The sequence below is a fragment of the Palaemon carinicauda genome, chromosome 14, assembly GCF_036898095.1.
Source record: "Palaemon carinicauda isolate YSFRI2023 chromosome 14, ASM3689809v2, whole genome shotgun sequence".
NCBI lineage: Eukaryota > Metazoa > Arthropoda > Malacostraca > Decapoda > Palaemonidae > Palaemon > Palaemon carinicauda.
The window spans coordinates 48,604,671-48,629,202 of record NC_090738.1 but is presented as its reverse complement, the minus strand read 5'-3'; the positions used below and the strand labels follow the sequence as shown (position 1 = coordinate 48,629,202).

At 45.1% G+C, this 24,532-nt stretch overlaps 1 pseudogene; it reads left to right on the top strand.

Moving 5' to 3' along the window:
- LOC137652755 (uncharacterized) overlaps positions 1 to 24,532 on the top strand; it is a 45,306-nt pseudogene that overhangs the window by 540 nt on the left and 20,234 nt on the right.

Genomic DNA, 24,532 nt, shown 5'->3' with positions numbered 1-24,532 from the left:
GATTGATTGTTAGTTATCTCTGTGCCTTTTCATGAAAATTATCTCACCAACACTATGTTGCATATACGCCCTATTATATTGGGATTGTTTTTCACTATCAATCTGTAAAAAGAAATTATCATATTTTTTAGAAATGATAAATTACTATATAAACACTGACAAGTTCAACTCTAAATCAGAGACCAAATTAGCGCAATGAATTTCTTTCCCATTATCTGTGTATGTTGCTGCTCCCAGGATGAGCCAAGATCGCTCAAGAACTTTACGGGCTGCCTACAGCAAGAGCCCGTCTCTTACACAATATTAAGGCAATCTGAGACAGACGGCTCAAGAACCACAGCATTAGTTATTGAACTTGCTCATAGACTTTTTAATCTTCTTAATATCGTTCCGTAAACAAGCACACCTAAGCCATGTTCTTCATCAACTAATCGGTTACAGAAATAATGCACAACAGTCTCTGTCACGTCGTTCTTTTATCTCTAAATCATGATGAGCTATTTTGCATAAAACTCTCATAATCTAATCTGCTTTCCATACATCCACTGACCATCAAAATCTAGTTCGCAGACACACACACACACACACACACACACACACTCGTGTTTTCTGAATATTAAAGCTCTATTGATCAAGCTCATCTGGAATTCTATTTGGCCAACACTTTCTCAATCTTCCTTTTATCCATCTTCCCATATTTTCTAAAGTTACTGTTCAGAAACCAACCAAATTAACAATGAAGTTACAGAAATAAAAGGACAAATTAGATTTGAAATGTTTATCCGTGGCAATATTTTACAAGAACGTTTGACCAAAGCATGAGAATAAGCTTGATTTTGTGGAAGTATTTGGCAGCCTAATAGTTAAATCGTAGCGGCTTTGTATAAAAAATCTGAAAAAAAAGTTCTAAAACTAAACACTCTTTACGTTGCATGAACTACCTGAAAAATGCATTTAAAGCCATCGGTACAAAGCGTATAGCGTTAATTTATTTGTCCACCTAATCTGGCGTCATGACAATAATCATTAACGCTGAGTAAGTTTATTATTGCAAATGATTTAGATTAAAAGAATAAAGTCTTATCAAAAGATGTTACTCGCTCAATTCATGCATGGTATATAAATAAAAAAAAAAAAACACTATTCAATGAATACTTACAAAAAGGAATTTTACAGGACCGACCAAAAGTAACACGACTAATTTAATCACCAAAAAACACATTAGAGACATATACATGATGAAAGTATAGGCTAATATTATGAACATAAAAAGTGGAGGCTGGTAAGAGATAGCTATTGTCCATAAGGCCTGCTTAGTTGATTAAAAGTATATCAATGTGACTTCTATGAGGAAATGAAGTGGCACCGATCCCACATTTTGGCTTAGGACACCCTTTCTCTGAAGTGCCTCCTAGTAACAATAAAGGGGGTCACCCCTATATTAAGAAAATGAGAAGGGTTTAAAAAAAACATATGTACATTTTTCCAAGATTAGTTTATACATATCCCAATCGTGTATATACAAAAACCTACATGTATTCTTTCCATTTTCCAAAAGCAACCTCTTCACCACCGATTCGATCAAGTACCGATTTCCAGAGATACTGGCTGAAACATTCAAGGTCGAAAGACGTCATCTGATTGGCCAGAATGTCTCGGATTAGTTCACCAATGGTGACTCACAGCCGCACCCCTTCACCGTCAGGCTCAGTCTCACCTGAGGTTCCCTATGGCCGTAAGTGTCTCCTCATTGCGTTCCCCATATTTGCAACATGTTTCTATTTGTGAGAGGATTACGTGTCTAGATATCTCCTCGTGCAAGGAATTGTCAAGAAAGGTAGTTCATTGTGCTTTCAATACAGTATTTTAAATCTTGAAGTAACTGTCTCATTATTTTCTTGTTGTTGTTGTTGTTTCTTAGAGGATTTATTATATATATGATCATGCATTTGTTTACTGATCTTTATTTCATATTTTCCTCTGGCAGTTCTAACATTTTTCTTGTTTATAAGATTTTAACATTTCAAGAAACAAGTTTTATAGATAAGATAATAAATTCCCATTTATCACAGATTTTTATCTCATGATTTATTTCTATCTATTATATTTACAATATATTTCATTTAATTTATCTATTAAATTTAATATGAATCATATTTTTTTCCTTAACGAATTTAATCGGGCTAGCTCTAAGAGTCGAGCTTAACCCATTTGGTCTGATTATTCTCTTTACTTTTAATAATAATAATTAAAAACAACAAAGATCTATATGAATCGGTTCCTCGAGAGGGTTACTCTCTTCATCAGTTTTTATCTAAAGTAAACACTGTGATTCAGATACCAGAACCTGAAAATGTGTAGGCCTATTTGGCCATTAACTTTACTTTCATTATACATAAGAACATATTTTTGTTTTTGCATTCTGTTTGTACTTTGTTTTGAATACGCGCAATATTTGTGTTTATCGATCTTCTCGGTAAGCTAGTATTGCTATTAAACTGTAATTTACTCCATTAACTTTTATTATATATGGGCTGTTTTATTCTCCTGAGCTTTGCTTTGCAAACACATGGTCTTCCAGTCTTCTTCGATATGCAAGTTTCCTGAGTCTTAAATACATAAAGCGAATTATAACAATGATAATGTGCATAAAGCCTTTTTCTTCTTCGCTCTGCTTACCTTTGCTTTATTTTAACATTTAAGAAAGTTGTAAATGTTTACTTGCAAAAGGAAGTGAAGTATCATCAGCAAATCTGTTGTACATAAGACAGCAATTATCTTCCTCTCGGCGCAATAACTTTAAAGTTATTCAAGATCACGGAAATGCTCTGAAAAGACTTCAAGGGGCCATTGGAAGAAACATATGATCAATTTAGATTCGATGCCGAAAGAGCTCGTTTGCATTTCTTTTAAGAGACTGAAGTGTTAACATCAAGTGGCACTTTTTATAGTAGTCTTAAATCTGGGTATTGGCCGATTTTTATCATAACTGGCCTTTTTTTTCCCCCGGCTAATCTAACCTGGTCTTCCCCTTCTTTGCTCCCTCAGAGAAATATATATATATATATATATATATATATATATATATATATATATATATATATATATCTATATATATATATGTATATATATATATATATATATATATATATATATATATATATATATATATATATATATATGTATGTATAAGAGAGAGAGAGAGAGAGAGAGAGAGAGAGAGAGAGAGAGAGAGAGAGAGAGAGAGAGATGGGTTACTGCAGTCAAACTGAACATTGGCCAAAATGTTGTTTGTAAAGAAAGGGGGCATCTAGAGATAATGTAAGAATGATTTCAGTCTTAGTTCAGGTGATTTCTGATAAATTCTCTCTTGACAAGAGTAACAAAAGGCGACTCTTCCTAAAAATATGTTCCAGAGGCGGATATGAATATGGAATGACGGGGAAAGAAATGTCTCATTTGAACAAAATGCTTAGTTTTCTAGAAGGAAGGATAGTCATTTGAAGACAGATGATTCCCTTCAAGACGATGTGTCGGGACAAGAGAAAATGTCCAAAGTTGAATGGGTTCCTTGTAGCCTACTGTACTTATTGCGTAAAGAATAAAGAAAGGTTACACGATTGATACTCATGTTGCATAATCCTTTCTCTTTAACACAAAATTAGTAATTAATTTGGATAAGATAGATTGTCGTTTTTTTTAGTCTATTTTATATTAATGGTATAAAATTTTAAACTCTATGTGATGATAATATTACATACAGCTTCCGTCAGGATTCTGTCTGAAAACCTTACAAATAAAGAAAATGGGAGGAGACATTGAGACGTAAAACTCGCTTTAGGAATAGGTTAACTAATGTAATTCATCGGAGTGAGATTAAGACTTAGTTGTTTGTCAAAATAAGAGTAATAGTACTTTTATTTATTTTTTTCTGTTATGTCATTATTTTATGTAAATACTGTTCGGACATTTGTTTTGAAATTCATTAATAATAATAATAATAATAATAATAATAATAATAATAATAATAATAATAATAATAATAATAATAATTACTCTGAGAAGCGTAGGTGTAATAGTTATTATTATTATTATTATTATTATTATTATTATTATTATCATCAGGTCTATGAAAAAAGAGACTGCATAAAGAATAGGCGTGTTTGTAGGCAAAGATAAAATGAGCCGTAACCAGAGAAGGATCCAATGTAGTGTACTAATATATGAACAGCCAAAGGACCCACTAACTCTCTAGCACTGGCATGTCAACGGATGGCTGGTGCCTTAGTCAACCCACTTCCAACTGACCAAATCTATCCTTAAATTCATTGCAAAGCTCCGTGCGTTTCTATATTAGAACATGAATATATATATATATATATATATATATATATATATATATATATATATATATATATATATATATAAATATATATATATATATATATATATATATATATATATATATATATATATATATATATATATATATAGGCCTATATGTTCAACATTCATCCGTTTATCCTAACGAGGGTCGGATACAAAGAAAAAGCTAGACAATTGTTCAAAGGTAGGTCAAGGTACCAGCAACCCTTACACTTATAGTGGGATGGGTAGCTACAGTAACTTTGTAGTGGCTATTTACCCATATTGTAATGGCAGAAAAGACTCTTTAGCTATGATAAGCTCCTCTAGAAAGATATTCCAAAATCAAACTAATGTTCTCTAGTCCTGGGTAATAGGCCTACCATATTTGTGCCATAATTCCGCTATTATATTAAGGGTTAAGATTATCTTGTTGATGATACACTCAAGCTCACTTATCGGTCAATATGCTCCCCATTTTGTTTCTTTTTTATTTTTATTCCAATTGGCATGTTTACCAGACTTCCATAGAAAGGCCTAGGATGTCGGGAGGTTTATTAAGAGGTTACCTGTCCTAATATTTTTCTGTGTTCTTAAAGCTTCATTTTCAAAACCATCAACAAAGCCCTTCTCTTTCTACATAGTCTTTTGTTATTTCTCTTTTATAGTTTACTCCTTTTTTATTCTTTTCTTACTCTGTACTTGGATGCATTTCCTATTGGGGCTATGGACACTCCAATATCAAACCATTGATCTCTAGTCCTATGTAGTGTCATAGCTAGCCTCTGTACTATGGTCTTCCACTGTCTTGGGTTAGAGTTCTTTTGCTTGAGGGTTCATTCGGGCATGCTATTCTATCTTGCTTCTCTTCCGCTTGTTTATTTCTTTTTTTGAGTTGTTATAGTTTATATATGAAAGATTCAATTTAATGTTGTTACTGTTCCTAAAACATTTCATTTTGATTTTCATAACTTCTCTCATATTTTATCTATTTCCTTGCTTCCTTTCCTCACTATGTTATTTTCCTCCTTCTGGATCCCTTGGGCTTATAGCATCCTACTTTTCCATCTAGGGTTGTAGCTTAGACCGGCCATACACTATCATGTACACCTGACAGGTACGCTTGAACAGTTACGCCTGTCAGGTATACCTGATACTGTATGGCGGGAAAAAGTAGCCTCTCAGGCAACTTGACAACTGATGAAAAGTCGATCAGTTCTGCCTGACAGGTGAGTAAACTTGATGTGTGTGTGGCAGTTTTATCAGGTGTACCTGAACAGGTTTCTCAGTTATTAACAATCATTTGATGTGGAGAGTTTAAATTGTTTTGGTTACAGCTTTGTAATTTTGATTTATTTTACAGTTGAGTTCCTTTAAACAAGGGAGATATAAGTAACAGCGACTCGTTGTACACTAATTCATTCATGCGCAGAAAATTTTTATAATCAGATGGTTCATGTCTCAATTCATTAAAAAGATTGATATGGGTAAATTTATTTCTTCTTTGCAGCCATTCCTTACACCATTGTTTGCGTTTATTCCGTCTGTTTTTACACTTCTCAAAAACTACAAATAATAAGGAGAGAAAGTACAACTCATCTCCTCGAGAATCCATGGCGAACTGACAAACTTAACAGGTATGCATGAAGAGTGTGTGTGCTCCTCAGGTATCAGGCCTGATAGGCGTAACTCTTCAGGCGTACCTGTCAGGTGTACATGATAGTGTATGGCCGGCCTTAGCTTTCAATAATGATATGAAGCTTGTAGCATTTTTCTTTTCCAACTAAGGTGGAAGTTTGGTATGTAAACATAATGATAATATTAATAATGATACCAATTAAGCCACGAAAAAAAAAAAGAAAAAAAATTTCCTTGAGAGAAGTTTCGTTAGAGATTTCTTGTCCATCCCTTCCATTATTATGAATACCAGTAAATTATGGCGTTTTTTTACCACATTATATTCCTCCACTCTTTATTATTATTATTATTATTATTATTATTATTATTACTTGCTAAGCTACAACCCTAGTTGGAAAAGCAGAATGCTATAAGCCCAGAGGCTCCAAGAGGGAAAATAGCCCAATGAGGAAAGGAAACAAGGAAAATTAAATATTTTAAGAACAGTAACAACATTAATTTAAATATTTCCTATATAAGCTATACAAACTTTAATAAAAAAAGATGAAGAGAAATAAGATAGAATAGTGTGCCCGAGTGTACCCTCAAGCAAGAGAACTCTAACCTAAGACAGTGGAAGACCATGGTACAGAGGCTATGGCACTACCGAAGACCAGAGAACAATGGTTTGATTTTGGGGTGTCCTTCTCCTAGAAGAGCTGCTCACCATAGCTAAAAAGTATCTTTTACTCTTACCAAGAGGAAAGTGGCCAGTGATTTATAGTGCAGTAACCCCTTGGGTGAAGAAGAATTGTTTGTTAATCTTAGTGTTGTCAGGTTTATGAACAGAGAATATGTAACGAATAGGCCAGACTAATCGGTGTGTGTGTGTGTGTGTGTCTGTGTGTGTAGGCAAAATGAAAATGAACCGTAACCAGAGAGAAGGATCCAATGTAGTACTGTCTGGTCAGTCAAAAGACCCCAAAACTCTTTAGCGGTAGTATTTCAACAATTCATCCCGATGCCTTTGCCCTTTTTTTTTCTTTTTTATTAATTTTCAACTTTCAATTTGGGAGATTTGTCTCATTAGTTACCTCATATATTTCAGCATTATTGTCCCTTCTTCCTGGTTTTCATTCACACTTTATATCTTAATCTTGCTTAAATTAACTTTCAACTTCTGACACTTGCAAAAGATTTCAAATCTTTTCGCCCTATGAGATGGCTATGTCGGCATATCTGATTACATACACGTAAACATTTGAGTAAGTATGCTCTGCTGTACTAGTTCCTACCAGTAACCAGTGAAGTTCTGTATTATGGTACATATCACCCCTCCCCCCAAAAGCTTTGAATATACCTCTTGATAATTACGTCTGCACTTCTCTTAAGCGAACCACAATCCTCACCATCCCATTATGTCATTGGCTTCTGTCTGACTGTGTCCCCTCTCTCTCTCTCTCTCTCTCTCTCTCTCTCTCTCTCTCTCTCTCTCTCTCTCTCTCTCTCTCTCTCTGAGTGTTTACTGTCTTATCTAATCTCTCTCCTTTTCATGGATATATGAGATTTTCTTAAATCTACTTCTTTTTTTATTCTCTCTCTCTCTCTCTCTCTCTCTCTCTCTCTCTCTCTCTCTCTCTCTCTCTCTCTCTCTCTCTCTCTCTCTCTCTCCCTAATACTGTACTCTTGTATCTAACTTTTAACCTTTATCTTACTATTGCCGTCTCTTACATTGTTTTTCAATTTATGAATTTAAGTTATATTACTCGGTGTTGGGACCTGTGAGGCCATTCAGTGACCAAGTTCAACAGGTGCACCCTGATGTAAAAGTAATTAAAGGCTGAAGGTGGACAGCAAGATGGAAGAAATGAAGGAGAGGAGGTCAAGTAGAAAGATGTAGAGCAAGGGATCAAAAGCACGCTTAAGCAAAGACCCTTATTAAGTAATGTTTGGGGTCCACTGATGGCTCTACCACACCATAGGATCTCATGATTTTTTTTTAACATTTATTTTACTATTGCATCTCTCTCTCTCTCTCTCTCTCTCTCTCTCTCTCTCTCTCTCTCTCTCTCTCTCTCTCTCTCTCTCTCTCTCTCTCTCATTGTGTTTGCATCCTTTATTTCCCGTTGCAGAGGCTCAGATGTTGAGGCCGAGGACAAATGAATTTTCAGACACTTCTGAAGACGAGGCCGAGCTGCGGGCTCTCTCAGGGGGCTCGTCAACGGACAGTGAGTACCAAGCTAATGATCAAGTGACTTAAATTATATCTTGCCTCATAAAACTCGTTGTGATTGATGCTGAAATTAGATTAGATTCAATTTAGACTTAGAAGGATTATCGATAGTTTTGAAAATTATTATAGCATTGATGTATTCAATACAATTTTAGCCTATTTGTGATGATATTAATTAAATACCAGAAAAACACGTTTGAGATTATTTGCATAAGAATCATTATTCCGCAAGGCTGTCAGAAACTATAAAACTGTAACAGCTTAAACTGTGAATGAAAAAATTAAATATGAAACCGAACACTTCGGTCAGTGTTACAAAAGTCTAAGGGAAATCTGAACTTAATGCAAAATTAAGGTTTCGGCTGATTGGAATGAAGGATAGCTGATATGATTTAAATTAACATAAAATATATTCGCAAAGATTAAACTTAAATTAAAAGATACATAGGCCTACAAATACTAAGACTATTATTATTATTTCTTTTTTTACTGCAGTATCGCCGGCTACTTCCCCAGCTCCACCCAGGATTGTGGATTATATGCCTAAAAGCACTCAGTTCGTCCAAGCTGATAATAGAGGTAAGATATCATAGCATTTAAAATAACCTCATCCAAGATATACTTCAAAAGATATACATATAGTGAGGGCTTTTGGTGAAAGACGTAAAAGAATATAATTATTTCAATTAGGACCAAATTTCTTAAAATGTTAGAAGATATGCGTTGATATATAACTCAATGTGCAGTTGAAATACCAAAGTTTAAAAGATCATTACTTTACTTCATCTGATATAATTTCTGGAAAATCATCTTTATATCTGTCTATATCTTAATCAGTACTGCACATGGAAACATAGAAAAATATTGCAGGTACGTTTCATTAGTTTTAGTCTAGAAAAGTCAAAGGTATTATTCACTTTACCTTAGGATATAGAATATATTGTCCTTTCTCCTAGACAGTGCCATATAATAAATCACAAGATTAATCATTTCATAAAACAGAGTGATCTGTCTCAACCATACAAACAAGAACAGTTGTGGGATGGGCCTTAATGATTTTATCTGGAGGTTATCAATTACCAGGATAACAAGTAAACAAGAACGCTATTTGTGGAAAACTCAAATAAATACCTCGTAGTATACGCGGATTCAGTAATTTCATTCAGAAAATATAAGAGATATCAATCATTATAATCCTGGATCAAATTTGAAAGGCCCCTCCCATAGAGTATTGGGTAGTTGTATGGTCCCCATTTATTTGTTGATTACGATTAACATTGTTCTTGGATAAGAAACCCAGAGGTTTTATTTATATGAATTTATTATGAATTGATCATGAATTCAAGCAAAATTAAAAGATATATGTTCCTTGGATATCATTTGAATCGATGCAATGTCTCCACACAAGAAGTATAGCAATCAGTCCATGTAGCGGATTGCAGACAGAATCATTCATTCACCCACGCTCTATATTTGTTATTGACGAGGAAGTGTTATTCTAATTTGCCTCAATGATCTCGGTGGTGCCGTAGGTGGGGCAACAGCAGCAGGTGCAGCAGGCAGCCGGAGCAGCAGCAGCAGCGCCGGCGGTGGAGACAGGGGAAGAAACTTCGGTCCTGACATAGTGGTGACGGATCCTGAGACGACCGATGCCATATTGGGTATACGAAGAGGTCAGTTATATAATCCCGCCGTTCAGAGGGACGTTATATCGGGCGTTCCTTTCACGATTATCATCTGCGTAATTTCTGTTACGAATAAGTTTGCCAGATAACGAATAATCAGGAAACAATGCGTTTGAATATGTTAACATGGGAGCGTGCGTGGCTCTTCTTCCTAAGTGAGTATAATCAAAGAGTGGAATTTATTAAACGCACAAAATAACTGCACTGCTAAATACTGATTTCCTTATCGTAGCAATAGTTATATCTAGGTAATCAAACAAACTCACACATACTATATATATATATATATATATATATATATATATATATATATATATATATATATATATATATATATATATATATAAATAATATATATATACTGTATATATATCTGTGTGTGTTTTCTAAATTTATATTTCATATTGCATTAATACATACATACAGTATACATACACACACACACACACACACACACACACACACACATATATATATATATATATATATATATATATATATATATATATATATATATTCACTTATTTGATAATAACATTCACAAAGGACTCCTCTCTCTCTCTCTCTCTCCCCCTCTCTCTCTCTCTCTCTCTCTCTCTCTCTCTCTCTCTCTCCTCTCCCTCTCTCTCTCTCTCTCTCTCTCTCTCTCTCTCTCTCTCTCTCTCATATACTTTATATATATATATATATATATATATATATATATATATATATATATGTGTGTGTGTGTGTGTGGTTGTGTGTGTGTGTGTATGTGTGTGTATATATATATATATATATATATATATATATATATATATATATATATATATATATATATATATATATGATGAATGAATGTTTTGAGATTGCTCGGTTACGTGATAAGAATAGATGATAGATATGTGAATAAAGTTTAATGTTTTAGTGTTAAGGATTGTGGGAAGAAACAAACCTAGAAATTGCTGGTAAAATGGAGCGAACTGAAGATTAGAAAATAATTACCTTACTATTCCCGGAGCGTGAATTAGGTGCATGCAAGAGAGGTGAAAGTCACAATGTATCAGTGTGTTCGACGTGCTGCTAATTTACTTTCTGTGAGTGGGTGCGAGACGGACTATGAATTTTTTCTTTTGCATAAGAGGTTCCCTTTGTGTAAGTAATGTAAACATAAAATAAATGAAGGTTGATAAAAATACTATGCATATAAGTATGTGTTAAATTATCACACACACGCGTTTATTCACACGGTCACGCCTTTTCGCTTATGGAGAAATGCCCCTCTGTAAGAACATTTGTTCTTACTAGAGCATTTCCTGAATCATCTCAAGCCCAATTGAATATTACCTCAGAATTGTGACATGAAATAACTAAACCCTAAACCTGGAATTAAATCTCTTAGTTAAAGCCATATATTGTATTGAATTCGAATAAGTATTTACAATTGTCATAATGTTACAACGAGAAACATCCTGATGACATCATACTCTTGAATCATGTATTTGGCAGCACCCTTTTCCTCTTACTCTTTTGACTTATCAGGATCAGGCGAGGCCGCAGTTGGCACTCTCAAGATGGCCTCTCAAAGACCCAAGTCACCCAAACCACACACTCCGAGAAAAGATGAGGCAAACGAGTCATTTTGGGACAAAATCGGAACTCTGGGTCGAAAGAAGAAAGTAAAAGAAGGTTAGTTACTTAGAGTTAAGATTTGACAGCTTTTACGTCTTCTGGAAAGGGGAAAATTCTGTTATAATATGCAGGTGGCTTGTTTGTTTACTTTTGAGGGGTGACTCATTCTTAATGTAGACACCCACGTACTTATTGTTATGCCTTTTCTGTTTTACATTTTGTATTTAAGTTATGTATTGATGTGAATAGAATAAATATTCTAATAGCAGTGGAAGTCTATGATTCTAAGTTAAATTTATAATGCAGTACTTTGAATTAAAATTAAACCAGACAATTCTCGTAATTGGTTTAAGATAGTGTAGGCCAAGCTATTTTTAATCTAGATTTTTAGTCTATCTGATGTCGAACTTTTATTTCACTGGTAATCTTAGGGCGGTCGTGATATTATTCGATAACTCAATCGTTATATTTAGCACTTTCAAAAAGATTTTTGTAGTAATAATGATTCCAAATAATGTAAAGTTCAATACATGCTTACGGTAGACCTTCCATGCTGATCCTACATAGATCTTGCTTAGTGTCATTCCGGTGCTTCACGATTTAAGTTAAGTTGTGACATCAATACATACCTAATTCAACCTATTAGTTTGAGAGTGTATTTATTGATTGATGGCCTAATTAATCACTATAGGCACCAAAATTAATTTTCCCCATGGGTCCAACCTTACCTAACCTGATTGAGGTTCAGTATTTACCCGTGCACCATTTGTTGATGATGATGAACTATGGTGTTTAAGCTATATTGTTTGTGATTTGAATGGGAATAATATCCATTCCACCCGAAATTGGTAGCTATGGAGTAAAGGCATATTTCTTCTAGGTTCACAAACTAATAAATTCCAGTCTAGAAATTATTAAAATCACCCATGATATATGAAATTATGGCATCTGATATGAAAAAATACAAAGTATAGTACTTTAAAATTTTGTGATTTTTCTTGTCAATGAATATTCAATAGCATAAGTGAAATAACTGTTGGAAAGATTCTCGAGCTAGTGTGATGAAGGATCGAACTCATTTTGTAGAGGATCTCTAATCCACAAGACAAACACTTTACCACTCGACCACAGCAATTATAGGGAAAACAACATCCAGTTGAACATAGGGAAGGATAGGGGAAAGTGTGAATCTAAACACCCAACTACTCACCAGAATGCCCACGATCAAAATTCCTCATTAACTGTGGCCTTTTAATTTATCCTTGAAAACCCTTCCTGCTGCAATGACATGATTATTAAACTATGCAGCCATTCAATTTTGGCCAAGAACAACACATATTTGCCGAGGGAGGAAAGATTCAAAACCTTATCTCTGCATTGGAACATTTCCATAACATTCCTTAAAACTCCTGCGAATCCTGTAATGATCGTCCTAATCCCAGATGGCTTCTATTAGAATTGTAAGGGGAATCATCGGTAGTTCTTGAGAACTCCAAATTCGATGTGTTGCACAAATAAGACTACCAGATTAATGGCAATCAAACAAGATAAACAAAGTGCCATTAACACTGGAATTGGTATAAAAGACATCCCAAACCCACAAATGCTTGAGGAAATTATGATAAAAATCAGCTGAATAGATTTTCATGGGAAACTGAAATTCAAAAAGGAGCGACGGTTGTTATTCAACTGTTACTCCAACGTAAACTGACTAAAGCTTTGAGCTCTCGTTCAAGCCATCATTGTTTTTAACGACAGGACAGAATAGGAGGTATCAGGGTTGCCAATTTGGTAAAAAGTTGGGCTGTGTTTGGGATTCAGGTCTGGACAAATTATCCTAAGATAATGGTTAATAATTTAAATATGTTGAAACTCCAGCCAGAGAGAACTTCTGTTCTCATTGGCGGCTGAAATCTATGTGAGTTGTCAATGAGACAGCAGGGGCGCCAGTTGTCTCCCCTCTACCGATCGGTAACTACCTATCGGTTGTTTATCTATTCTCCTGAGTAAAGGATGATGGTTTTTATTCGTTAAGGAACAATTACTGATTACTTCAAATATTTGTGGTATTCTTAAAGTAAAATTATTATCAGAGGTATATTAAACCTACTGTGCATGTCAACTGCTAACCTGTTTCATCCATATTTTTATGCTATTCGTACAGGAAAATTTTTGCTGTTTCTTGGTCTAAGTTTAATCATCTTCACATTTTCATGTGAAGGGTGCTGCTTTAGAGGCTGAAACTATCACTTGCTGGCTTGAAAAGGTGTAAATGACATAGCTGAAGGGGATTCACTGGTGCAGTCCAGGTTCCATAGCTGTACTTGAAATGTCAGAAAAGAGACTTGTCCTTAATCTAGATAAGGTTGGAGTCCATTGCTCTGCCCTTAGGATGCTGGTCCTCAACCCTCATGAACAAGGCATTCGCTATCCTAATTATTGCCTTGTCCTTCACCATTGTTGCATGCTTAGTACTGCGCGGGGAACTTGCACTTACACGTACGTTAGCACAAATATTGACAACAACAGGGTGTGGAGGACTGGTTTATTTTTTACATTTGCTTTCTCAAGGAAAGATCCTATTTCCAACTTATTCTTTAGGATTTACCGTATCTCTCGCTCTCACTTCAGGGGTTTAAACAAAGATGGGGAAGTTGCTCTGGAAATTGCAGACGACCACCCTCCAGGTTCCTACTCTCATCTCTTCTTGGTAGAGAAAGCTGTGGGAGGGTGGATGAAAACTAATAGTTGTTCCGTAACCGAAATACTGTACAAACCACGCTATTTACATTGGATTTACTTTCGGCGTAGCTGAAATGACGAGCCAATAGTTTTTAACGAGGGTTAACTACCCCCGCGCTAGTTAGCGGGGGTAGGGGAAGGGGTAGCTTGCTACCCCTCCCCCCCCACACACCGGTGATTTGCTTCACTTCACTTTTGGCTCCGGCGATGAACAGACGTGTCTGTCCATCGTCCTCGTTTGACAGCCTTAATCTTTTTTGCTTTTCCTCAGCTTGTGTGCGTTTGAAGTTGGCCTCACCCTTGGATATCCATCATGCGCAAGTGCCCTGGTATTGCCGGTCGCCCTTGCGGTACTTTCATGTCTGCGGTGGATACGGATCCTCACACCCTTTGCCCGCAGTGTCGAGGCCGACGGTGTGACAGAGAAAATAATTGTAGTGAGTGCAGGGAGTGGTCTGCCTCCCAGTGGGAGAAGTTTGGTCGCCGGCGTAAGAAGAAGTCCAAGAAAGACCGTTCTCCTTCTGGGGTTGCCTTGAAGGAGGAAGGCTCTCGGGACTCTTCTTTCGCCGCCCAAACCTCCTCCGAAGCTCCCCCTCGTCCGGCTCCTAAGGAGAGACCGCCGACTGGGAGCGCAGGCCCTAGTTCTGTTTCCCGACCTTGGGTTGGGGGAGAAGGCGTCGCCTCCCATAGCGGGGCGGCTCCCCCTCCTCCCCCGGGGGAGGTTATTGATAATGATTCGTTGTCTCATGATGATCTCTTTCAGCTTTGGGCTTCCTTGGGGCTGAAGGGCCTGCCCTCCAAGGAAACCCTGATTGATCTTGTCCAGTTGGGGGCCGCTCTTAAGCAGTCGCCGGTGATAGCAGAGGTAGATCCTCTGTCTATCGTCGACGTTGTGGTGACAGAGGCTTACGACGGGTCGGGGCAAACATCTGCGGTTCCTGATGAGGATGACGTTGCTGAAGGCTCTCCTCCCCCTTCTGTACATCCTTCGAAGGGGGAGGGGAGTCCCACGGGCTCTTCTGCTGCCAAGCCTCCCTCTCGGGGGAGCGCATTGACTGAGTCTCCCCTTCGGAGGACGGATGATCCTGATGACCCTCCTCGTGGCCGCCTTCGCCGTAAGGCTCACCGTCCGCTGCGTCGTAAGGGCCTCCCGTCTCCCTATAAGGGTGCTAAGAGGCACCTTTTTTAATCTTCTCCTCCTTCCTCCGGGGGGGACTCTCCTCGCCGTAAGCAGCCTGCAGCTCCTGCCTCCTTAGACCTCGTCATCCGACGGGCAACGGTCCCTTCGGGGCAAAGGGTTGCGTCCCACGGTGTGGGGGCTTCCCTTGCGCGCCCTTCTGCAGTGTTAGCGCACAGGCGCTTTCCTGCTCGTCAGCGTTCCCCTGATCGCCAGCGCTCTCCTGTTCGTCAGCACTCTCCTGATGATCGTCGCCCCACTGCTCGCCAGCGCTCTCCTGAGTGCTCCGAACATCCTGCTGTTCCTGTTGTTCGCCCTGCGCGGCAGCGGTCTCCTGAGCGCCCTTCTGCAGTGTTAGCGCACAGGCGCTCTCTTGCTCGTCAGCGTTCTCCTGATCGCCAGCGCTCTTCTGAGTACTCCGAACATTCTGCTGTTCCTGTTGTGTGCCCTGCGCGCCATCGGTCTCCTGAGCGTTCTAGATCTCCTGCGCTCCCAGTTCCTGACACACGCCCTGTGCGCCCACGTTCGCTCGCGCGACCTGGAACTTTAGTTCAGGTCTTGGACAAGGACTCTTCTTCTCCTTGCCCTCGCGATCCTGTTCGCCAGCCTGATCTAGCACAGCAACGCTCGCGGTCGCCTGCGCGTAGTTCTAATGCTACTGTACGCCCTCGCGCCCACGCTCCTCCTGTTCCTGAGGCCGTTTGTGAACGTTCGCCTTTGCGCAACGCGCCGGCAGCTTCCACACAGGATTCCACGCGTCACCCTTCTGCTCGCCAGCGATCACCAGCTTGCCAGCGACCACAGACGCGTCAACGTTCGCCTGCTCGTCAGCGATCTCCTGCGCGTCAACGATCTCCAGCGCGTCAGCGATCTCCTGAACATCGGCGATCTCCTGACCGCCCGCGTGATCTTTCGCCTGCGCACAAGCGCTCTCCTACGCGTCGGCGCCCAGAGGATCTGGAGAGACATGGGTCTCCTTCTTCCAGCTCAACCGCGCTCGCCTGCGCGTTCTACGCGCCATCGCTCGCCAACACGCCACCATGCGCCAACGCGCCATCGCTCGCCAACACGCCACTATGCGCCAATGCGCCATCGCTCGCCTACGCGCCAGCGTTCACCAACGCGCCATCGATTGCCTGCTCGACATCGATCTCCCACGCGTTACAGGTCCCCTGGACATCATCAACAGCAGTCGTTGGAGCGATCTCGTTCGCCCGCGCGCCAACGCGCTCACTCGCCAGCTCGCCCTCGTGCTCACGTGCTTACTCGCCCACGCGTTCACTCGCCTACACGCCCGCGTGATCGCTCCCGCGCTCGATTTTCTCCGCACGTTTGCGCATCCGCGCTTCAACAGCCTCTCGCGCGCGACTCCTTAGTGTCGCCTACGCACGAGCGTCTGCGCGACCCCCGTTCGCGTCGGGTTCCGCAGCTCGCGACAGCAGCAGGGACGCGTGTCGCCAGACTGCAATTAGGATCGCCCTCGCCTAAGCGCAGGTCTCTGTGTCAGGATAGGGAAGACCCATCAGAGAGGTCAGAACAACTTTCTTCCCCTTTTTCTTCACAGGCAGGTCCAGTGGTGTCCACTCCGAAGGATCGCCCGATCCCCTTCCCTCCAGCGGGAATTTCGGACTCTGTGTCCGTGACTCGGCAGTCCTGGTTTGGTCCTCTGATGCGGGCGTTAGTGAAGGCTATGAAGCCGGCACTCGCCGATCAAGGACACAAACCAACGACGGCCTCGCCTCCGCTGAAGAGAAGGAGAGGAGTGGACTTCGTGGTGACTTCTCCCAGGGGGAAGCTGGTTCCTAAGAGGTCCGTTAGGAAGGCTCCATCCCCTTCGCAGGCGCTTTCTCCTTCTCCTGAAGACGAGGCTTTTCCGTCCTTAGGAGAATCCAGTGAGGTAGCGGTCTCCCCCTCGGCACCAAGGGGGGAGTCGTCTCCTCATGGAGGGGAATCGTCTCACGTGGAAGGCACCTTCCAGGCCTCTTTGTTGGGGTCGTATATCCCGCCCAGGAGGGAACCTAAAGACTCCAAGACAGTTCCGAAGTCTTCTTCGCGAATTCGTCACGTTCCAGCTGCACCCCGGGAGAATGTCCACGCATCTCCCCAGGAAGAGATTCCGGGGACGGGAGACTTAGCTGCCAGATCGCAGGGAGGAGACCAGCAAGAGTCGGAGCATGCCTTCTGGCAAGTCCTGAGCCTGATGAGGCAACTCAACGGGTTCATGGATCCCGTGATCGCTCCCCGGGAAGGCAAGGACACGGTCCCACGGTCCTGGATCAGGTGTACGGTACTCAGAAGCCCCCCAAGGCCAGCGCGGCTTTGCCCTGGTCCCAGGGGCTAAAGAGTGCCAGAGCCAGGGTCAATGCTCAACTCGCGGGTCTCGCCTCCTCCAGTCGTTCCTCTGCCGGGAACAAACTCCTCCCACCTCCTCGTCTCCAGCAGAGGAGGTACTTCCAGATCATGGGGGAGTCTAGCCTCGCTCTTCCCCTCCATCATTCGGTAGAAGAGCTTGCTAGGGGAGTTCCCCTTGAGAAGCTCTCCGCCCGGCAGGTGACGTTCTCGGCGTCGGAGATCCTGAGCCATGAGAAGGTCGCGAAGTGCGCCATGCAGGCCACTTGTGGCTGGATATCTGGCTAGGTTCTCTGGGCATCCTATTGCGCTCCGAGGATCTGTCTAAGGAGACCAATAGGAAGGCCCTGGAGACCTTCCTCCTCTCGGGCACTTGCTCCATCGAGTTCCTGGCACATCAGGTTACTAACCTTTGGGCCAACTCAGTGTTGAAGCGACATGACGCGGTGACCGAGAAGATTCACCTGAAGGTCCCCGCCGTGGATGTCTGCAGGCTCAGGCACGCTTCCCTCCTTGGGGGGAATCTGTTCGAGCCACAGGACATGGAACACACAGCTGAGAGGTGGAGGCAGTCGAGCCTGGACTCCCTCCTCCAAAGGGCCCTTACATCTCGGCCCTATAAGCCTCCAGCTCCGCAGCAACCGCAGCAGCAGCCTCGCAAGACACCAAAGCATCCACCTCTCCCCCTGGGGTAGGATTTGTCACTAATCCCTTTTTGTTCCGTAACCGAAATACAAACCACGCTATTTACTGAGGGTTTACCTTTTAGCGCAGCTGAAATGACGAGCCAATAGTTTTAACGAGGGTTAATTACCCCCGCGCTAGTTAGCGGGGGGTGGGGAAGGGTAGCTTGCTACCCCTCCCCCCTCCACACACCGGTGACTTGCTTCACTTCACTTTTGGATCGGCGGTGATCAGACGTGCTTGCTCATCGCCCTCGTGACAGCCTTTAATTTTCTGCTTTTTCTTTTCAGCGTGTGTGTTGGTTGGAAGTTGACCTTCAGTTATTTCTTTACAATGCGTACATGCCCTGGAGTTGCCGGTCGTCCTTGTGGGACTTTCATGTCGGACGTAAATACGGATCCGCACACCCTCTGCCCTCAATGTCGGGGCCGACGGTGTGACCAGGAGAACATGTGCCGTGAGTGCAGGGAGTGGTCTGCCTCCCAGTGGGAGAGGTTTGGCCGTCGGCGTAAGAAGAAGTCCAAGAGAGACCGTTCTCCTCCGGGGTTAGCCTTGAAGGAGGAAGGTTCTCGGGACTCTTCTTCCGCCGCCCAAACCTCCTCCGAAGCTCCCCCTCGTCCGCCCCCTAAGGAGAGTCGGCCGAGTGGGAGCGCAGGCCCTTGTTCTGTTTCCCGACCTTCGGTGGGGGGAGAGGGTGTCGCCTCCCATAGCGAGGCGGTTCCCCCTCCTCCTCCGGGGGAGGTTATTGATAATGCCTTATCCAGTGATGATCTTTTACAGATTTGGTCGTCCCTGGGGCTTAAGGGCTTGCCCTCCAGGGTCGCTCTTATTGACCTTGTCTCGTTGAGGGCCGCTGTTAAGCAGTCGCCGGTGGTAGCAGAGGTAGACCCTCTGTCTATTGTCGACGTCGTGGTGACAGAGGCCTCCGACGTGGCTGGGCCTTCCGCCGCAGGTGCTGTTGCGGGTGATGGTGCTAAAGGCTCTCCTCCTCCTTCCGTACATCCTTTGAAGGGGGAAGTGAGTCCTTCGGTCTCGGCTGCTGCTCAGCTTCCTTCTGAGGGAAGTGCTTTAACGGAGACTCCCCTTCGGAGGACCGATGGTCCCGACGATCTCCCCCGAGGCCGCCTCCGCCGTAAGGCTCACCGTCCGCTACGCCACAAGGGCCTCCCTTCCCCTTACAGGGGGACTAAGAGGCGCCTTTTTGGGTCTTCATCCTCTGGGGGGGACTCTCCTCGTCAGCCTCAACCTACAGCTCCGCCCTCCTTGAACCTCTCTGCAGACCGCTCACCATCTCCTGCCAGATCTTCGCCTTCTGGAGAACTCGTCACCCAATGGGCAACGGTCCCTTCGGGGCTAAGGGATCCTTCCCTTACGCGAGCAGTGCTAGCGCACAAGCGCTCTCCTGCTCGCCAGCGCTCTCCTGATCTTCAGCGCTCTCCTGCTCGCCAAGACTCTCCTGCTCGCCGATGCTCACCTGCTCGTCGGCTCTCTCCTGATGTTCGCCCCCCTCGCCAGCGCTCTCCTGCTCGTCAGCTCTCTTCCGAGCGTCAGCGCTCATTTGAGGACCATCGCCCTGCGGTCTCTGACCACCCTTTAGTTCCTGCTGAACTCCCTGCTCACCATCTGCCTGGTCCTGTGGCTACGCAACATCCTGCTGCGCGTGTGTCAAAAACACATGTTCGCCAACACGCCAGCGATCTCCCAGTTCCTGCTCGTGAACGCGCCGCGCCACCTGTCCTTTCACATGACACGCGTCGACCTTCTGCTCGCCAGCGATCTCCAGCTCGCCAGCGATCACCTACGCGCCAGCGATTACCTCCTCGACAGCGTTCACCTGCTTGCCAGTGCGCACAGGCGATCTTAGTATCGCCTATTCAACAGCGACAGCTAGCGCGCCAACGTTCTCCAACGCTCCTGAAGGAACATGGTTCGCCAGCTTCTAGCTCGCGATCGCCCGCCTGCGCATGCTGCTCGCCATCGCGCGATTGCCCGCCTGCGCATGCTGCTCGCCATCGCGCGATTGCCCGCCTGCGCATGCTGCTCGCCATCGCGCGATTGCCCGCCTGCGCATGCTGCTCGCCATCGCTCGCCATTGCACGATCGCCCTCCTGCGCATGCTGCTCGCCATCGCTCGCCCCTGCACGATCGCCCGCTTACGCATGCTGCTCCTCATCGCACAACCCTGAACGATCGCCCTCCTGCGGATGCTGATCACCATCGCACCCCATCACGCGATCATTCACCTGCGCATGCTGCTCGCCATCGCTTTCCATTATGCGGTCATTCACCTGCGCATGCTGCTCACCATCGCACGCCAGTGCATCGACATGCCACATCGCGCCATCGCCAACTTGAGCGACTGCACTCACCAGCTCGTCATCGATCGCCTGTGGATCTACATCGCCAGCGATCTTCCTCACCTACGCGGCAGCGCGTTCCCTCGCCGTCGCGCCAACGCTTGCGTTCGTCGCCTCGGACACGCGTTAATTTACCTGCCCACCCTCGCGCCCACTCGCCTGCGCGCCCGCGCGACCGTTCGCCTGCGCGCCCGCGCGACCGCTCGCCTGCGTGCCCGCTCGCCTGCGCGCCCGCGCGCCCGCTCGCCTGCGCGCCCGCGCGACCGCTCGCCTGTGCGCCCGCGCGATCGCTCACCCACGCTCCCGCGTGACCATTCGCCTTCGCGAGACCATTCGCCCTCACGCGACCATCGTTCGCGGCGAATTCCGCAGCCGGTGGTAGCAGCAGGAACGCGTGCTCCTAGACGGCACTCGGGATCACCTCCATCCAAACACAGGTTGGTAGTGCAGGACGAGGAGAGGTTAGTACAGCATTCTTCCCCACCTTCTTTTCAGGCAAGTACCGTCGCGTCCACTCCAAAGGATCGCCCGATCCCTTTCCCTTTAGCGAGGATTTCGGACTCTGTGTCCTTGGAGCAGCAGACTTGGTTTGGTCCGCTGGCACGGGCGTTAGTGAGGGTTATGAAACCAGCACTCGCCGGCCAGGGTAACAAACCAACGGCTGTCTCTCCTACGCTGAAGAGAAAGAGAGGAGTGGACTTCGTGGTGACTTCCCCCAGGGCGAAGTTGGTTCCCAAGAGGTCGGTCGCGAAGGTCCCTTCTCCTGCACGAGTACTCTCTCCTTCTCCCCTGGACGAGGCCTTTCCGTCCTCAGGCGAGTCCAGTGGGGCGGTAGTCTTCCCCTCGGCACCAGGGGGGGAGACTTCGCTTCAGGCAGGAGAATCGTCTCGTGAGGAAGGGGCCCCTCGAACCTCGTTGTTGGGATCCTGTATCCCTCCCAGGAGGGAATCCAAGGATTCCAAGACCGTCCCTAAATCCTCTGCAAGGATTCGTCAGGAACCCACGACTGCCCAGGGGAATGTCCACGTATCACCCCAGGAAGAGATTCCTGGGGCAGGAGACTTAGCTGCCAGCCCGCAGGGAGGAGAACAGCAAGAATCCGAACATGCCTTCTGGCAGGTCCTAAGCCTGATAAGGCAACTTAACAGGCTTACGGATCCAGTCATCGCCCCCCGTGAAGGCAAAGACACGATTCTGGATGAAGTGTTTGACGTTCGGAAGGCCCCTAAGACCAGTGCAGCTCTGCCCTGGTCTCGGGGGCTGAAGAGTGCCAGGGCTAGGGCCAACGCTCAGCTCGCACTTCTTGCCTCCTCCAGTCGTTCCACTGCCGGGAACAAGCTCATCCCTCCTCCTCGCCTCCAGCAGAGGAGGTATTTCGAGATCCTGGGTGAGCACAACCTCGCTCTTCCTCTCCATCACTCTGTGGAGGAGCTGGCGAAGGGAGTTCCCCTTGAGAAACTCTCTGCCCGGCAGGTGTCGTTCTCGGCGGCAGAGATCCTTAACCACGAGAAGGTCGCTAAGTGTGCCATGCAGGCCACTTCGTGGCTGGACTTCTGGCTAGGATCTCTGGGCATCCTATTGCGATCGGAGGACTTGTCCAAGGAGACCAATAGGAAGGCCCTAGAGACCTTCTTGCTCTCGGGCACCCGCTCCATCGAGTTTTTGGCGCACCAGGTTACCACCCTGTGGGCCAACTCGGTGTTGAAGCGTCGCGATACTGTGTCCGAGAGATTCCATCCGAAGGTCCCCGCCGTAGATGTGTGTAGGCTCCGACATGCTTCCCTTCTGGGGGAGAGCCTGTTTGAGCCTCAAGACATGGAGCGAACGGCTGAGAGGTGGAGGAAATCCAGCACGGACTCCCTCCTCCACAGGGCCCTTACAACTCGGCCCTATAAGCCTCCAGCCCCGCCACAACAGCAGCAACAGCCTCGTAAGGCTCCCAAACAGGCACCGGCAGCTAAGAAAGTGGTGTCTAAGCCCCAGCCCTTTCCAGCCAAGGTCAAGAGGGGCGGTAAGTCCTCCAGGGGAGGCAAGACTCCTAGGGGTGGCGGCCGCGGCCGCAAGCCCTAGGGGTGGCAGTCCCCCTGCATGTCCACGTGTGGGGGGATGCCTTCAGCGTTGCGTCTGCAGGTGGCAGCAACACGGGGCCGATGCTTGGACGGTCTCAGTGATCGGCCAAGGTTATCGCGTCCCGTTCACAACATCTCAACCTCCCCTGACAGCGAATCCAGTGTCGTTGAGCTCCTATGCCACGGGATCGGCAAAGGGGCTGGCCCTTCAGGCCGAAGTCGAGACCATGCTCGAGAAGGGTGCTCTCCAGGAGGTCGTCGATGGCTCCCCAGGCTTCTTCAGTCGACTCTTTCTTGTAAAGAAGGCTACTGGAGGCTGGAGACCCGTCATCGATCTCTCAGCTCTGAACAGGTTTGTCAAACAAACCCGGTTCAGCATGGAGACAGCAGACACGGTCAGACTTGCGGTGAGACCACAAGACTTCATGTGTACACTGGATCTAAAGGACGCGTACTTCCAGATCCCAATCCTTCCGTCTTCCAGGAAGTACCTGAGATTCTGCCTAGACAACAAGATCTACCAGTTCAAGGTGCTGTGTTTCGGTCTCTCCACAGCTCCTCAGGTGTTCACCAGAGTGTTCACCCTGATTTCATCTTGGGCGCACAGGAACGGCATTCGTCTCCTTCGTTACCTGGACGATTGGCTGATCCTAGCAGACTCGGAGTCGACCCTTCTTCGGCACCGAGACAGGCTTCTGGATCTTTGCCAGGATCTGGGGATCGTGGTAAACCTCGAGAAGTCCTCTCTGCAGCCGTCCCAACGACTGGTTTATCTAGGCATGCTAATAGACACCAATCTCCACAAAGCCTTTCCATCAGACGACCGGATAGCAAGGCTGAGGAGGGTGGCGGAACCCTTCCTCAGGCGAAAAGAACTCCCCGCCCAATCGTGGTTGCATCTCTTAGGCCACCTATCCTCCCTGGCCCGTCTGGTTCCAAACAGCCGCCTCAGGATGAGATCCCTTCAATGGCGGCTCAAGTCCCGGTGGAATCAAGGATCCGATTCCCCGGACATTCTGATCCCAATGGGGTCTCTGGAACAGACGGACTTGCGGTGGTGGCTGGCCGACGAGAACCTGCGGAAGGGAGTGAGTCTTCTCGTCCTCCCCCCGGAATTGACTCTGTTTTCGGACGCGTCAAAAGAAGGGTGGGGGGCGCACGTTCTGAACCAGAGGGCCTCAGGCCTTTGATCAGAATCAGAAAAGTGCCTACACATCAACTTGCTAGAATTGAAGGCCGTCTTTCTGGCTCTTCGGCAGTTCCAACGGTCCCTGGCGGGTCACTCCGTGGTGGTGATGAGCGACAACACCACGGTAGTGGCTTATATCAACAAGCAGGGAGGTACTTTTTCGCAACAGCTATCCCATCTTGCAGTAGAGACTCTGAGGTGGACCGAAACCCACTCGATAACACTATCAGCTCGCTTCATTCCTGGCAAGAGGAATGTGCTCGCTGACAGTCTGAGCAGGGCTTCGCAGATAGTGAGTACCGAGTGGTCTTTGGATCCTCAGATAGCCAACAAAGTCCTGACTTTGTGGGGTTCCCCGACTGTGGACTTGTTCGCGACAGCCTTGAACTTCAAGCTGCCCCTGTACTGCTCACCAGTCCCGGACCCCAAGGCACTCTGGCAAGATGCTTTCCAG